The sequence below is a fragment of the Salvelinus fontinalis genome, chromosome 4, assembly GCF_029448725.1.
Source record: "Salvelinus fontinalis isolate EN_2023a chromosome 4, ASM2944872v1, whole genome shotgun sequence".
NCBI classification, from domain to species: Eukaryota; Metazoa; Chordata; class Actinopteri; order Salmoniformes; family Salmonidae; genus Salvelinus; species Salvelinus fontinalis.
The window spans coordinates 67,569,729-67,585,261 of record NC_074668.1 but is presented as its reverse complement, the minus strand read 5'-3'; the positions used below and the strand labels follow the sequence as shown (position 1 = coordinate 67,585,261).

At 45.9% G+C, this 15,533-nt stretch overlaps 1 protein-coding gene across 2 annotated transcripts in view; it reads right to left on the bottom strand.

The window, feature by feature from the left end:
- zfhx3b (zinc finger homeobox 3b) overlaps positions 1–15,533 on the bottom strand; it is a 413,258-nt gene that overhangs the window by 276,169 nt on the left and 121,556 nt on the right. The window contains exon 1 of one of the 2 annotated variants that reach the window (XM_055921127.1): positions 13–470. The exons of the other annotated variant lie outside the window; for it this stretch is intronic. The gene's annotated coding sequence lies outside the window, so the exon portion shown is untranslated. Of the gene's footprint in view, positions 1–12; positions 471–15,533 lie in introns of those variants that run through there. 2 annotated transcript variants of the gene reach the window in all.

Here is a 15,533-nt window from a genome sequence, read left to right as displayed (position 1 = left end):
GAATTTACTGACCTTTCTGTATTTTCTTTTTCTTTTCCCTCTGACGTCCAATCCCCACTGTCTCTTCTGGTCCTGCTTGTCCTCTACCTACAGTAGTAAGTCATGTAGGAGCTGACTCCTGCTCTGGCTGCTGCTCAGCGCTAGCTACTGTACTGACTATTAGTGGGATTTCACACTCTGCAGCCTAGCCTCCTGTCCTTAAGGGGACGGTGAATGTGCTGCTTATTTAGAAGCCGGCGCGCAGGCAGGCAGTACCTGGGCTTGCAGGCAGGCTGGTTAAACACGAGGCAACATCCACAGTGCATAATACCCTCTCTCTCTCTCTCTCTCTCTCTCCTCCACACACACATGCACGCGTTCTCTCAGAGGTCTCTCTACCTTGGCTAGGATAGCAGGCAGTGTGAGAATATACACACAGGAACACACTGAGCTTGGCAGGCTGCTCCGTGCTGTCTCCTTCTCTCTAAGTGTTTAGAAGGCAATTTCAACAAGGGATTGTTCCCAATCTACTAGGGAGATCCACATGGATGAGTTATAATATGCTTGCCACTCTCTCTCTTGCTCTCTCTCGCTCTCTCGCTCTCTCTCATTCTGTCTCTCCCTCCCTCTCCCTCACTCTCTCTCTCTTTCTCTCTCTTTCTCTCTCTATCTCTCTCTCGCTGTCTCTCTCCCTCTCTCTCACTTTCTTGCTCTCATGCTAGTTGTTTTAGCCTATTATCGAGCCGTCACTGCTCTCTGTTCTGGAGGAAACGCTTCTTTTCTTGGATTCTGTCTTTCTCCCTCCTCTGGATGTGTGGGCGTGGGGGGTAAACACTGACTCCTGCTGAATGTGTATTAGTCAAATGTATTATTTATTGCAAAGCTGCATTCAAGTTTTTTTTTATGTGCTGGTGGATGGATACTAGGGGGAAGGTTCCAGGAGCGGCGGTTGGTGCCTGCATCAGCAGTGAAGGGGTGCGGGGAAATGATGTGTGTGTTTGGGGGAGACGGGGTCTGGGGGTTAGGGGGGGAAGAGCCCGACTGGTCAGGATTTGGGATGGGGGGCCTGAAGGGAGGTGAAAAGAATACATAAGATATTATTTTAATTTATTTATTTATTCAATAACTCTGCTCGCCTTATCAGCCAGGGTGCCGCTTAATGGCATCACTGCCGGCTCCGCCAAGCTGTCCCAAATCAGCCTGCCCCTCATTTTTCATCAAAATGACTTCAATTCACTTCAGTGTGTGTGTGTGTGTGTGTGTGTGTGTGTGTGTGTGTGTGGTGTGTGTGTGTGTGTGTGTGTGTGTGTGTGTGTGTGTGTGTGTGTGTGGGTGTGTGTGTGTGTGCGTGCGTGCGTGCGTGCGTGCGTGCGTGCGTGCGTGCGTGTGTGTGTGTGGCTGGCTGTGACTACTCCACTACCAAAACATGCTTTACATTTAGAGAGCACTGTCATATTTCAGTCTCATGCATCTGAGTAGAAAGAAACTGCTATTTTATGATAATATTACAGCGATTTTATGATTAGGTGAAATATAAGAAATGTTATTATAATGAATGAAAAATACTATATCTACATATTTGTATATTCATAATGACTTACACAGCTATATCTAACCTACTGTAACATTTGGTTTTCTTGTTGAGTTTAGCCATATGGCAACAGTTAATGACTGCACTTTTGTGGACTTCTCAAAAGTGCAGTCTCAAAAAACTTCCAAAAACTTAAGTCTCAAAAAACTTCTTGCATCTTTGGAACATTTCAAAACAATGCAATATTCCCATTATTGAAACTATACATGTCAAACCACTGCCAACCACTGCCCACAGTCATTTCCTCCTACTTATTTGTAAGTGCTGATTCTATAGAACTATATTTTAAATATAGTATCAAATGGATCGATAGTCTACTTCTCCCTGCACGGTCTTCACCCTAAACCTCAGCTCAGTCAGACAACATAGATGGCAGGGATTTGCGTCCACATCCACATTAAAAACCCAGAGAGAGAGGCAGGCAGCCTGGAAATGACTGTGTAAGCTGGAGCTGCCACACTGACCGACGGACCACCGGCCCCTGCGTCCCCACAGGGACCAGCACAGAGGCAGGAGTTGTGACCACGCAGCGCACCCCCAAGACCCCGTCAGCACAGTGAGAGGAGAGCAGGGTGGAGTGGACGGCTTAACCAGAGAAACACAGTGGCCAGCATCAACCTCCAATCACAACAGGCTCTATACGACCACTGGAGGAAGCCACTCACAGTCAAGTTCAAGTTCAAATACAGATTGTCTATCAATCCAGAGTCATGATCAATATGGGCTGCATCACATCACTAAAATACTGTGCACGGCACGTCAAAGTTGCTCAAAAAGCAGGTTGAATATAACAATAATAATAAGAATATGGGACAAAACTATAGACTACAGAAGGCATGAAGATGGCGTGCAAATCCACATCCACACGCCGCCCATAATCAAACACCATGGCACATAATGTACTGTCCAATAGTGTTCTTTATATCATTGTGGTCACACCTGTCACCCCTAGACGACCAGCCAATATAGAACCTGTTAACACCCCTAGTACTCTGCCCAGCCAGGATGTGCCTCTATCTGGCTGCCTGCTGCTGGAGGAAAAGATGGAGAGCCAGGGTTGACCCAGGCCATTCTGCTACTGGAGGAAAAGATGGAGAGCCAGGGCTGACCCAGGCCATTCTGCTACTGGAGGAAAAGATGGAGAGCCAGGGCTGACCCAGGCCATTCTGCTACTGGAGGAAAAGATGGGGAGCCAGGGCTGACCAAGGCCATTCTAGCAGCACCATTAGTGTTTAAGCATAGCTGCAAAAGGACTCCATTGACATTACCATCCAATCTCAATCATTTTAGGCCAATTTTACGCCAGCGGGAGCGGATAATATTTTTGGTATGTCAGATTGTTCTGGCAATTGTCACAACTTCTTGGTAGGAAGAATGTTTAATATTTGTATCACAAACCATTTTTTGGACAATTATGAAGAAAGTGGCCATTTTATGTCCTTTTTAGACGTACAGTTGAAGTCGGAAGTTTACATACACTTAGGTTGGTGTGATTAAAACTCGTTTTTCAACCACTCCACAAATTTCTTGTTAACAAACTATAGTTTTGGCAAATCGGTTAGGACATCTACTTTGTGCATGACACAAATACATTTTCCAACAATTGTTTACAGACAGATTAATTGACTTATAATTCATTGCATCACAATTCCAGTGGGTCAGAAGCTTACATACACTAAGTTGACTGTGCCTTTAAATAGCTTGGAAAATTCCAGAAAATTATGTAATGGCTTTTGAAGCTTCTGAGAGGCTAATTGACATCATTTGGGTCAATTGGAGGTGTACCTGTGGATGTATTTCAAGGCCTACCTTCAAACTCAGTGCCTCTTTGTTTGACATCATGGGAAAATCAAAAGAAATCAGCCAAGACCTCAGAAGAAACAATTCTAGACCTCCACAAGTCTGGTTCATCCTTGGGAGCAATTTCCAAACGTCTGAAGGTACCACGTTCATCCGTACAAACAATATTACGCAAGCATAAACACCATGGGACCACGCTGCCGTCATACCGCTCAGGAAGGAGACGCGTTCTTTCTCCTAGAGATGAACGTACTTTGGTGCGAAAAGTGCAAATCAATTCCAGAACAACAGCAAAGGATCTTGTGAAGATGCTTGAGGAAACAGGTACGAAAGTATCTATATCTGTCATGTTCTGACCTTAGTTCTTTTGTATTTTCTTTATTTTAGTATGGTCAGGGCGTGAGTTGGGTGGGTTATCTATGGATTGTGTTTCTATGTTGGGTTTTTCGTTTGGCCTGATATGGTTCTCAATCAGAGGCAGGTGTTAGTCATTGTGTCTGATTGGGAACCATATTTAGGTAGCCTGTTTTCTGTTGTGTTTTGTGGGTGGTTGTCTTCCGTGTCTGTGTGTTACACACGGAACTGTTGCGGTTTTAGTTCGTTCACTTTATTGTTTTGTATTTCAGTGTTCAGTTTTGTTCCATTAAATATTCATCATGAACACTTACCACGCTGCGCTTTGGTCCTCCTCTCTTTCTCCCAACGAAGATCGTTACAGAACCACCCACCACAACCGGACCAAGCAGCGTGGTATCGGGCAGCAGCAAGTTTTGGACTCCTGGACATTGGAGGAGTTTTGGATGGTAAAGGACCCTGGGCACAGGCTGGGGAATATCGCCGCCCCAAGGCAGAGCTGGAGGCAGCGAAATTTGAGCGGCGGCGATATGAGGAAGCAGCACGGCAGCGCGGCAGCGCGAAAGGTACGAGAGGCAGCCCCAAAACATTTTTTTGGGGGGGGGGGGGGGGGGGAGAACACGGGGAGTGTGGCAGAGTCAGGTTGGAGACCTAAGCTCACTCCTCGTGCTTATTATAAGCAGCGCGTTACTGGTCAGGCACCGTGTTATGCGGTTAAGCGCACGGTGTCGCCAGTACGTGCCCTTAGCCCGGTGTGCTATAGGGCAGCCCCCCGAAAGTGTCATGCGAGTGTGGGCATCCAGCCAGGGCTTATTGTGCCTGCTCAGCGTGTCTGGTCTCCGGTACGCCGTTTCGGTCCAGGGTATCCTGCGCCGGCTCTGCGTGCTGTGTCTCCGGGGCGCTGGGAGGGTGCGTCCTATGCCTGCGCTCCGCTCGTGCCGGGCGAATGTGGGAGTGGAGCCCAAGGGAGAGGTGCGAGTAGTAGGCACTAGATCTCCAGTGCTCACCCACAGCCCGGTTCAACCTGTGCCTGCCCTCTGGAGGGTCCGGGCTAGAGTAGTTATCCAGCCTGGGGGAGTGGTGCCAAGGCTGCGTACCAGAGCTCCAGTGCTCCCCCACAGCCCGCTCCTTCCGGTGCCTCCTTCAAACACCAGGCCTCCTGTAGGTCTCCCCAGTCTGGTGGGTCCTGTGGCAGCCCCACGCACCAGGCTGTCTCTCCGTCTCCTCCCTACAGGTGCGCCCGTCTATCCAGCGCCGCCTGAGCCGCCCGTCTGTCCAGCGCAGTCTGAGCCGCCCGTCTGTCCAGCGCCGTCTGAGCCGCCCGTCTGTCCAGCGCCGTCTGAGCTGCCCGTCTGTCCAGCGCCGTCTGAGCCGCCCATCTGTCCAGAGCCATCAGAGCCGCCCGTCTGTCCTGAGCCGCTAGAGCCGTCCGTCAGTCAGGAGCCGCTAGAGCCGCCTGCCAGTCAGGAGCTGCCGGAGCCGCCCGCCAGTCAGGAGCTGCCGGAGCCGCCCGCCAGTCAGGAGCTGCCCTTCAGTCCGGAGCTGCCTTTCAGTCCAGAGGCGCTCCTCAGTCCAGAGGCGCTCCTCAGTCCAGTGGGGCCCTTTAGTAGGGTTGCCAGTCCTAGGTCGGCGGCGAGGGTCGCCGCTCAAAGGACGCTACTAAAGTGGACTAAGACTATGGTGGAGTGGGGTCCACGTCCAGCGCCAGAGCCACCACCGCGGACACCCAGACCCTCCCCTATAGGTTCAGGTTTTGCGGCCGGAGTCCGCACCTTGGGGGGGGGGGGGGGGGGGGGCGGGGGGACTGTCACGCCCTGACCATAGTTTTCTTTGTATGTTTCTATGTTTTGTTTGGTCAGGGTGTGGTCTGAGTGGGCATTCTATGTTGTATGTCTAGTTTGTCTGTTTCTGTGTTTGGCCTGATATGGTTCTCAATCAGAGGCAGGTGTTAGTCATTGTCTCTGATTGGGAACCATATTTAGGTAGCCTGTTTTGTCATTGTGGGTTGTGAGTTGTGGGTGATTGTCTATGTTAGTTGCTTGTGTCAGCACATTTCTTATATAGCTTTACGTTCATTGTTCGTTTATTGTTTTGTATAGTTTGTTCAGTGTTCTCTGTTTATTAAATTCATGATGAACACATACCACGCTGCATTTTGGTCCCCCGATCCTTCCAACTACTCCTCCTCAGAAGAGGAGGAGGACAGCCGTTACAATATCCACAGTAAAATGAGTCCTATATCAACATAACCTGAAAGGCCGCTCAGCAAGGAAGAAGCCACTGCTCCAAAACCACCATAAAAAAGCCAGACTACGGTTTGCAACTGCACATGGGGACAAAGATTGTACTTTTTGGAGAAATGTCCTCTGGTCTGATGAAACAAAAATATAACTTTGGCCATAATGACCATCGTTGTGTTTGGAGTAAAAAGGGGGACGCTTGCAAGCCGAAGAACACCATCCCAACCGTGAAGCACCGGGGTGGCAGCATCATGTTGTGGGGGTGCTTTGCTGCAGGAGGTACTGGTGCACTTCACAAAATGATGGCATGATCTGGAAGGAAAATTATGTGGATATATTGAAGCAACATCTCAAGACATTAGTCAGGAAGTTGAGGCTTGGTCGCAAATGGGTCTTCCAAATGGACAATGACCCCAAGCATACTTCCAAAGTTGTGGCAAAATGGCTTTGACACCAAATTCAAGGTATTGGAGTGGCCATCCCAAAGCCTTACCTCAATCCTATAGAACATTTGTGGGCAGAACTGAAAAGGTGTTTGCGAGCAAGGAGGCCTACAAACCTGACTCTGTTTACCAGCTCTGTCTGGAGGAATGGGACAGAATTCACCCAACTTTTTGTGGGAAGCTTGTGGAAGGCTACCCGAAATGTTTGACCCAAGTGAAACAATTTAAAGGCATGGCTACCAAATACGAATTGAGTGTATGTAAACTTCTGACCGACTGGGAACGTGATGAAAGAAATAAAAGCTGAAATAAATCATTCCCTCTACTATTATTCGGACATTTCACATTCGTTAAAATAAATTGGTCATCCTAACTGACCTTAAACAGGGAATCTTTACTTGGATTAAATGTCAGGAATTGTGAAAACTGAGTTTAAATATATTTGTTTAAGATGTATGTAAACTTCCGACTTCAACTGTATACCTGCCTCCTGTAAGACCCTATTATCTGTGAACCGTACATGATACAGACAACACCTTGGTGTCATTATGCTCTTTACAGTGTGCTCTAACATATGGAGTTTGTCTAGATTCTGAAATACACATTATCACATTCATTTACTCAACATAAAAAAATCATAATATCTCAAAACTACAGTTCACAGATCATAGGGTCTTACAGGAGGAAGGTATAAGTCTAAAAAGGGTCTAGTGGCCACTTTCATCGTCATTTGAAAAAATGTCAAACATCCTTCCTCCTAATCAAGTTTCTATGAGAGATTTGCCCAAACAATCTGAGATACAAAAAATATTTTCTGCTCCCCCTGGCGTGGAATCATCTTTTAATAATATCATAATGATGAGAGTTTCTAATATTCTTTTTAAAAGCCATGGTAAAAAAGGAATTCATTTACTTTGCAGAATGGTCTTAGATTTAGAGACAGAGTGGAAGAGAGGTGTAACGCACGTCGTCGGGAGAAGGAGAAGAGGACCAAGGTGCAGCGTGGTAAGTGTCCATACTATTTCATTAAAATATGAAACACTTGACAAAACAACAAACACGACAAACGAACAGTCCTGAAAGGTGAAACAAACACTAAACAGGAATCAACCACCCACAAACACAGGTGGGAACGGGCTACCTAAGTATGATTCTCAATCAGAGACAACGATAGCCTCTGATTGAGAACCATACCAGGCCAAACACACAGAAATACAAAACAAGGACAACATAGCACACCAGACATAGAATGCCCGCCCAAACTCACGCCCTGACCAACCAAAATAGAGACATAAAAAGGATCTCTACGGTCAGGACGTGACAAGAGACAGAGAAAGACAGGGTGGAGTTGAAGGAGAAAAGAAAGAGAGAGAGAAAGATCCCCCCCTCCTCCCCTGACCCCATATAGTCAGATAGAGAGTCTGTCCCTCATTAGCACCTCACAGCCCTATCATCTTCACCATGTTTAAGTGCATTAAAGATGGGGATTGGCTCAAATTAACACGCAGGATAATTAATATTAATGAGTGGTCCGTGTTAGCAGTGACTTCTAAATGGGTTAAGTACAGGAGGAGATGAGGAGACCTGTCAGTGCTCAGCTTCAATTAGCTACCAGAGCCAACCACCAGCCCAGCTCAGCCTACCTCAAACCAGACCGCTCAATTGTGACCGCTGGATGACCGTGTTCTGACCACGAGAACCCGAACAGCCTTTGATTGCATTCTGTTGACCAACCTCTCTGACCTGTAGCGTCACACACTAAACAGCAAACAATCCCAGGTACAGCAATCCCTCTCTGTTCTCCCCTCTGTTTTTCAACTTTCCATTTTCCTGAATAGCATTATTATATATTATTAATATTTCTGAATTATTACTCATTTTCTTCGTAAAAATGGAGTGCTTTAATTCACATTTGAAGTACTCATCAAGGCTGAGTGGTGAAATGAATGTGGAATGATACATTATATTAGCAAAAATGCAAAGTGTGCATTAACAATATATAGTAATAATAAAATATTAACTATTCATTTCAAAAAGATAATTTGCTCTGGCAAAAATGGCCTTTTCATTAATTCCATCACCTAATTTCCTTTTTGAAGACTACTGCTCTTACCTCCTTGAGTAGTCCTGTGAATAATATGTTTTCATTAAGTATTGAATACTGTACATCCAATGCAGAGAATGTCCTATTTCCACGTCATAACACCCTAACGTTTACTATATATATTCACTTTCATCAGAAACATATGCAAAATAGGACAAGGCAGCACCAGTTAGGGTCTTTAGCATAAAACACTTCACCTGGATGGGTCATAGTACAGTCGATAGATCTACTACATTACGGTCTGCTTGCCATTAGCCTGTATATCAACCACTGTGTAATACAGTTTACTAAACACCCACCACTACGAACAAGTCAGTTTTTCTCCACGCTGAGATTTTTTAGTCCAGAACTCTAATTCCCATGATCACCTTGGTGGGCTGACCTTGTGCAGTGTGACAGCAGATAACCAGAGCTACATGTGGACAGCACGCCACTTATCATCAGGGGACGGACGGACTGACGGACTGACAGGGCTGTTTAATTTCACACCACCAGTGGCTAAAGCCCCTGTTAGTGTGGATCCTCACAATGGCAGCTACGCTGGGCTGGGGTAGCAGCTGTCCTTGCATGGGGGTGTGAGGGGGTAGAGGAGGAGGAGGAGGAGGAGGAAGAGGAGGAGGAAGGGAGGGAGGGGAGGAGGAGGAGAGAAGGAGGAGGGAAGGAGGAGGGAAGGAGGAGGGAGGAGGGGGCTAGCTCTGTCACCATCGTGTGCTCTAGTCACAGCAGAGGCTGACTCAGTGTGCGTGCCCAGATACACATACTGCTCCACACACTGTCACTGTGGCTAGAGGTGCTCATGGGATATAATTAACAGTAGTGGGCTCTGGAGATGGGCTGCGGTGGGGAGAAGCAGAGGTGGAGCGGTATCGGGCGTAATGAAGGTGGCTCAGGGAGAGAGAGGGGTCTGCAGCGGTCTGGGGGACAGCTGTGTGCGCATGCTCAGCTGAAGCCCCACTGCTACCAAGGCCAATATCACTGAGAGCCCAATTGCTTTCTGAAGAGCTTTCCATTGTCTGTGGTGATGAACTTGAGCTCTGGCCTCCAACCCAGGGGTCCGTCTGTCTAATCCCCCACCCCTCTCTCTCTCTCTCTCACACACACACACACACACACACACACACACACACACACACACACACACACACACACACACACACACACACACACACACACACACACACACACACACACACACACACACGCACACACACACACACACACACACCAGCTGATGCCTGCAATGGATGGGGGGGGGGGGGGGGGGGGTGAGCAGAGCGGTGACCAGCGTCTTCTCAACGCTGCTGAATATAAAACGTGGTAATGAGATGGGCGAGAAAATGGCTCCCTTTGCAGACATGGCTGCTGCTGCTTACTGATGGCCAGACACGACAAGAGCCACAGAGAAAAAAGGTCACCTCTCCTCTTTTAATCCCCCTCCCTCTCTTTCTATTGCATTCCCCCTTATTGTTCATTTCTTGCTCCCCTCTCTCACACACCTTTTCTCTGTTCCCTCCTGGTCATCTCCATCCAACATGCGGATGCAGGCGTATTATTTAAGAGACAAAGGAAGGGAATCTTGGGAAGAGACAGGTGGCTTCTTCTGAGTGATGAGAAAATTAAGGGAGTGAAATAAAAATAAGTGTGCCCCTTCCCCTCATTGGTAAAGCTCAGTAGGAAAGAGGAGCAGTTTCCCCCCCGTTAGATTTTAACTCCCCATAGAGCACCATGGTCCAGTCAGACGTATTCATTTTTCCTCTGTTACTCTCCCAATGTCATGTTTCTTTATTTTCTCTAACGGTCGGAAATACACCGGATGTACCAAATGCATCTCAACTGCTTGATTTCTATTGTCATAGTAACAAAACATCAAGTTAAAGAATTTAAATGTTGATTCTGCAGAATGGGGAGTAGGGGTAAGGGAGCAGGGGCTCTTGGGGAACACAGCCCATGCTAAATCACTCCATCTGGAAGATGAAAGGTGTGTTTCGGAGTTCATTGCCCCTCGTCTCGGCCGTGTGGCCGTTGCGGTGGCAGTGGGGCGGCTGGGGCCCCAGTAGGGCGGGTGGAGGTGGCCGTCGATGTGGATGGTTAGAAAGAGGATAACGAAGCAGGGCCCAGACCAGTGGCTCCACTACACTACGACCTAGTCACAATGCTCCCTAGGGCCAGGCACAGAGAACTGCCATCATCAACTCACTGTCCTCCTCTCTCTCATATGTCTGTCTGCACCATCAGAGCTTCACGACCCTGAGAGACTGAATCACAGCAGGCAGTCCTGCCGTCAGGTGTGTCGAGCTATTACTTTGTATAGCTAGAAATTCCTAAATTAGCTTGTTCATTTATCGATCCACTGGCATTTAAGAAGTATACAGTACAATTTGTACAAGGCCAGAGTTTGAAATTGAAATTCCAGTGTTTATTGTGGAGCATTATCAAGAGTGAGGTCCTATTCTCTAAAAGTCGTTTCTAAGGTGGATAACAAATATCTTGACCTAGTATAATGGCAGTCTTTGGTGGAAAACAACAAAAGCTATAAATATAATATATAAAATAATATGTTGTAATCATCAGGGCCCTGCATTATTTCTTTATAAACTCTGAATCTCCTTCCTGTTCTACGCTGGCCTGTTCTAAAGGAGAATGGCAGCCATAGCAGGGGGTCATAGGGTCATGGCATTGGTTATAAAAGACACATATGAAAACAAACTGCCAAATTTTCTATGCAAATGCACGGAACATACAAACGGGCAAAGAGCCCCCTCACCTGCTATTCAAACTGGAATGTGAGACAAACAAGTTGATAGAGTTTATCAAAATGGCAGGCAATTAGAGTGTTTGTGACCTTGGTTTTGCCTGCTGAATTAGAGTAATTTCAGTGGTATGGAGTCATACGTGTTGGAAGAAAAAAGAATCACTGTAGCACTGCAGCTGCTCTGCTCCTGGACAGCCCTAAATGAAATATCCTAAAATCTATTAGGCTGAACAGCCCGAGGAGAGACTTTCTCTCACTATAGAAAAATTACAGTAAACTCAGGCAATCACGCCGCCAATCAATTATGCATGGATTATATTCTTCATGGACTGTGTAAAATGTCTTATGTTAATTTCTCTAAATATACATTCCTATTACTTTCCAGAGGCTGCCTCCCTCCGAATGCATTCCTTCCTTCCAAATGAGTGTTTCCCCAAAGATTTATCTGCCTCTCGCTGCTAAATGAAATGAAAAGGACATGGCTGGGATGTGACTCTTCCATATGTAACAGTCTGAGCCACAGAAAAGGCTTGGATGCTCTGTTCATCTACACACATTAAATAAATAGTCTCAAAACTACTGAGACAATCTGAAGATGTGCTGGACTGCCGGTTAGCACTATTTGTTCCAGCTCAATGTGTATATGAGAAACATTGAGAGTGAGAGAGGTAAAGAAGATAGAAAGAGAGAGAGAGCGGTAAAGAAGATAGAAAGAGAGAGCGAGGTAAAGAAGAGAGTAAGAGAGAGTGTGTAAGGGAGAGTAAGGTAAAAGGGGGGAGGGGTCAGCGTGGCCCTGGCCGGAGGGACGTTGACCTGACCTGTCTGGGGGTTGAAGCACTAAGTCATCCAGTCAGTCCCAGAGGTCCCCACTGTGCTGTGCTCTGAGGCCCTAAGCCCAGATGACTGATAATGACCTCTGTCTGTCTGGTCAGGCCCTGATGGAAGGTATTGACAGGCCTGCTGACCACTGATCAGTGTCAGTGAGCTGCTACAAGTGGTCAGTGTGTTAATAACGGGTGACCCTGTGGCCCCTGGACTCTGACCAGTCATGGCAGAATGTGTGTGTGTGTGTGTGTGTGTGTGTGTGTGTGTGTGTGTGTGTGTGTGTGTGTGTGTGTGTGTGTGTGTGTGTGTGTGTGTGTGTGTGTGTGTGTGTGTGTGTGTGTGTGTGTGTGTGTGTATGTGTGTGTGTATGTGTGTGTGTATGTGTGTGCGAGAGAGAAAGAGAGAGAGAGAGAGAGAGAGAGAGAGAGAGAGAGAGAGAGAGAGAGAGAGAGAGAGAAAGAGAGAGAGAGAGAGAGAGAGAGAGAGAGAGAGAGAGAGAGAGAGAGAGAGAGAGAGAGAGAGAGAGAGAGAGAGAGAGAGAGAGAGAGAGAGAGAGAGACATTGGGTATGAATTAGGTAGATACCTGACTGCTGAGCCTATGGCCCTAAAGGTTTTAACAAAGATAAACCAAATCAATGAATTCCTTGCTCGAACCTCAAAATATCTGATAGTGACACCCTAAAGACTCTGGTAGGTGCGCTATTTCAGTGTCACTTTGATTATGCTGCACATCATGGTTCACCAGCATCCCTAAACATCTAAAGAATAAGCTACAAACCAGCCAAAACTGCTGAGATTTGTACTTAAACTCCCCCCTCATACTCATCTGAAGGTCGAGCATTTTAATCAGCTAGGCTGGCACAGTAGCATTAATTCAACTTGGCCTGGTCTACATAATTATTACTGACTCAGCCCCCAGGTACCTATCAAATTATTTGACTTATATTAGAGATGTCCACCAAAACAACACCAGAACCAGAGACTCTGATATTGCCTGTTTTAAATGTAAGAGTCTATCTGGTAAGAACACCTTTTTATACACTGAGTATACAAAACATTAATAACACCTGCTCTTTCCATGACATAGACTGATTAGGTTAAAGCTAGGATCCCTTACTGATGTCATTTGTTAAATCCACTTCAATCAGTGCAGATGAAGGGGGTAGAGCGGTTAAAGAAGGATTTTTAAGCCTTGAGACAATTGAGACATGGAGTGTGTATGTGTGTCATTCAGAGGATGAATAGGTAAGACAAAAGATTTAAGTACCTTTGAACGGGGTATGGTAGTAGGAGCCAGGCGTACCGGTTTGAGTGTGTCAAGAACTGCAACACTGCTGGGTTTTCACGCTCAACAGTTTCCCATTTGTATCAAGAATGGTCCACCACCCAAAGGACATCCAGCAAACTTGAGACATTTGTGGGAAGCATTGGAAGGTGTTCCTAATGTTATATTGGCACTGTTGAGTGGAACAAACTACTACAGCAACTCAAAACAATGCCAACCATAACTTCATTTCAAAAGAATGTCAAAAGCTGGCTAATGATGGAGCAATAGAAGAAGAGATCATGTCTGTATGTAATGCTCTAGAGCCCTTAAACTCAACTCTGGACCTTGAAGCCAGTTCCTCCACTTTCTTTCATTGTTCCCCTCTAATCAGGGACTGATTTAGACATTGGACACATGGTGTGTGCAATTAATGGTCAGGTAGAACATAAAAACCAGCAGACCTCGTAGGGGAAGAGTTGAGTACCCCTGCTGTAGGCTATTACAATGTGGTCCTTTGTTTTGGTACAGTTGAAGTCGGAAGTTTACATACACATAGGTTGGAGTCATTAAAACTCGTATTTCAACCACTCCACAAATTTCTTGTTAACAAACTATAGTTTTGGCAAATCGGTTAGGACATCTACTTTGTGCATGACATAAGTCATTTTTCCAACAATTGTTTACAGACAGATTATTTGTATCACAATTCCAGTGGGTCAGAAGTGTACATACACTAAGTTGCCTTTAAACAGCTTGGAAAATTCCAGAAAATTATGTCATGGCTTTAGAAGCTTCTGAGAGGCTAATTGACATCATTTGAGTCAATTGTAGGTGTACCTGTGGATGTATTTCAAGGCCTACCTTCAAACTCAGTGCCTCTTTGCTTGACATCATGGGGAAATTAAAAGAAATCAGCCAAGACCTCAGAAGAAAACATTGTAGACCTCCACAAGTCTGGTTCATCCTTGGGAGCAATTTCCAAACACATGAAGGTACCACGTTCATCTGTACAAACAATAGTACGCAAGCATAAACACCATGGGACCACGCAGCCGTCATACTGCTCAGGAAGGAGATGCATTCTGTCTCCTAGAGATGAATGTACTTTGGTGCGAAAAGTGCAAATCAATCCCAGAACAGCAAAGGACCTTGTGAAGATGCTGGAGGAAACGGGTGCAAAAGTATCTATATCCACAGTAAAACGAGTCCTATATCGACATAACCTGAAAGGCCGCACAGCAAGGAAATAGCCACTGCTCCAAAACCACCATAAAAAAGCCAGACTACGGTTTGCAACTGCACATGGGGACAAAGATCGTACTTTTTGCAGAAATGATGAGACATTATTATCATATATCATAAGGTGAATGTACCAATTTGTAAGTCGCTCTGGATAAGAGCGTCTGCTAAATGACTTAAATGTAATGTAAATGAAATGTCCTCTGGTCTGATGAAACAAAAATAGAACTGTTTGCCCATAATGACCATTGTTATGTTTGGAGTAAAAAGGGGGAGGCTTGCAAGCTGAAGAACACCATCCCAACCGTGAAGCACGGGGGTGGCAGCATCATGCTGTGGGGGTGTTTTGCTGCAGGAGGGACTGGTGCACTTCACAAAATAGATGGCAACACGAGGAAGGAAAATTCTGGGGATATATATTGAAGCAACATCTCAAGACATCAGTCAGGAAGTTAAAGCTTGGTCACAAATGGGTCTTCCAAATGGACAATGACCCCAAGCATACTTCCAAGCTTGTGGCAAAATGGCTTAAGGACAACAAAGTCAAGGTATTGGAGTAGCCATCACAAAGCCCTGACCTCAATCCTATAGAACATTTGTGGGCAGAACTGAAAAAGCGTGTCTGAGCAAGGAGGCCTACAAACCTGACTCAGTTACACCAGCTCTGTCAGGAGGAAGGGCCAAAATTCACCCAACTTATTGTGGGAAGCTTGTGGAAGGCTACCCGAAACATTTGACCCAAGTTAAACAATTTCAAGGCAATGCTACCAAATATGAATTGAGTGTATGTAAACTTCTGACAGACTAGGAATGTGATGAAAGAAATAAAAGCTGAAATAAATAATTATCGCTATTATTATTCTGGCATTTCACATTCGTTAAAATAAATGGTGATCGTAACTGACCTAAGACAGGGAATTTTTACTCTGATTAAATGT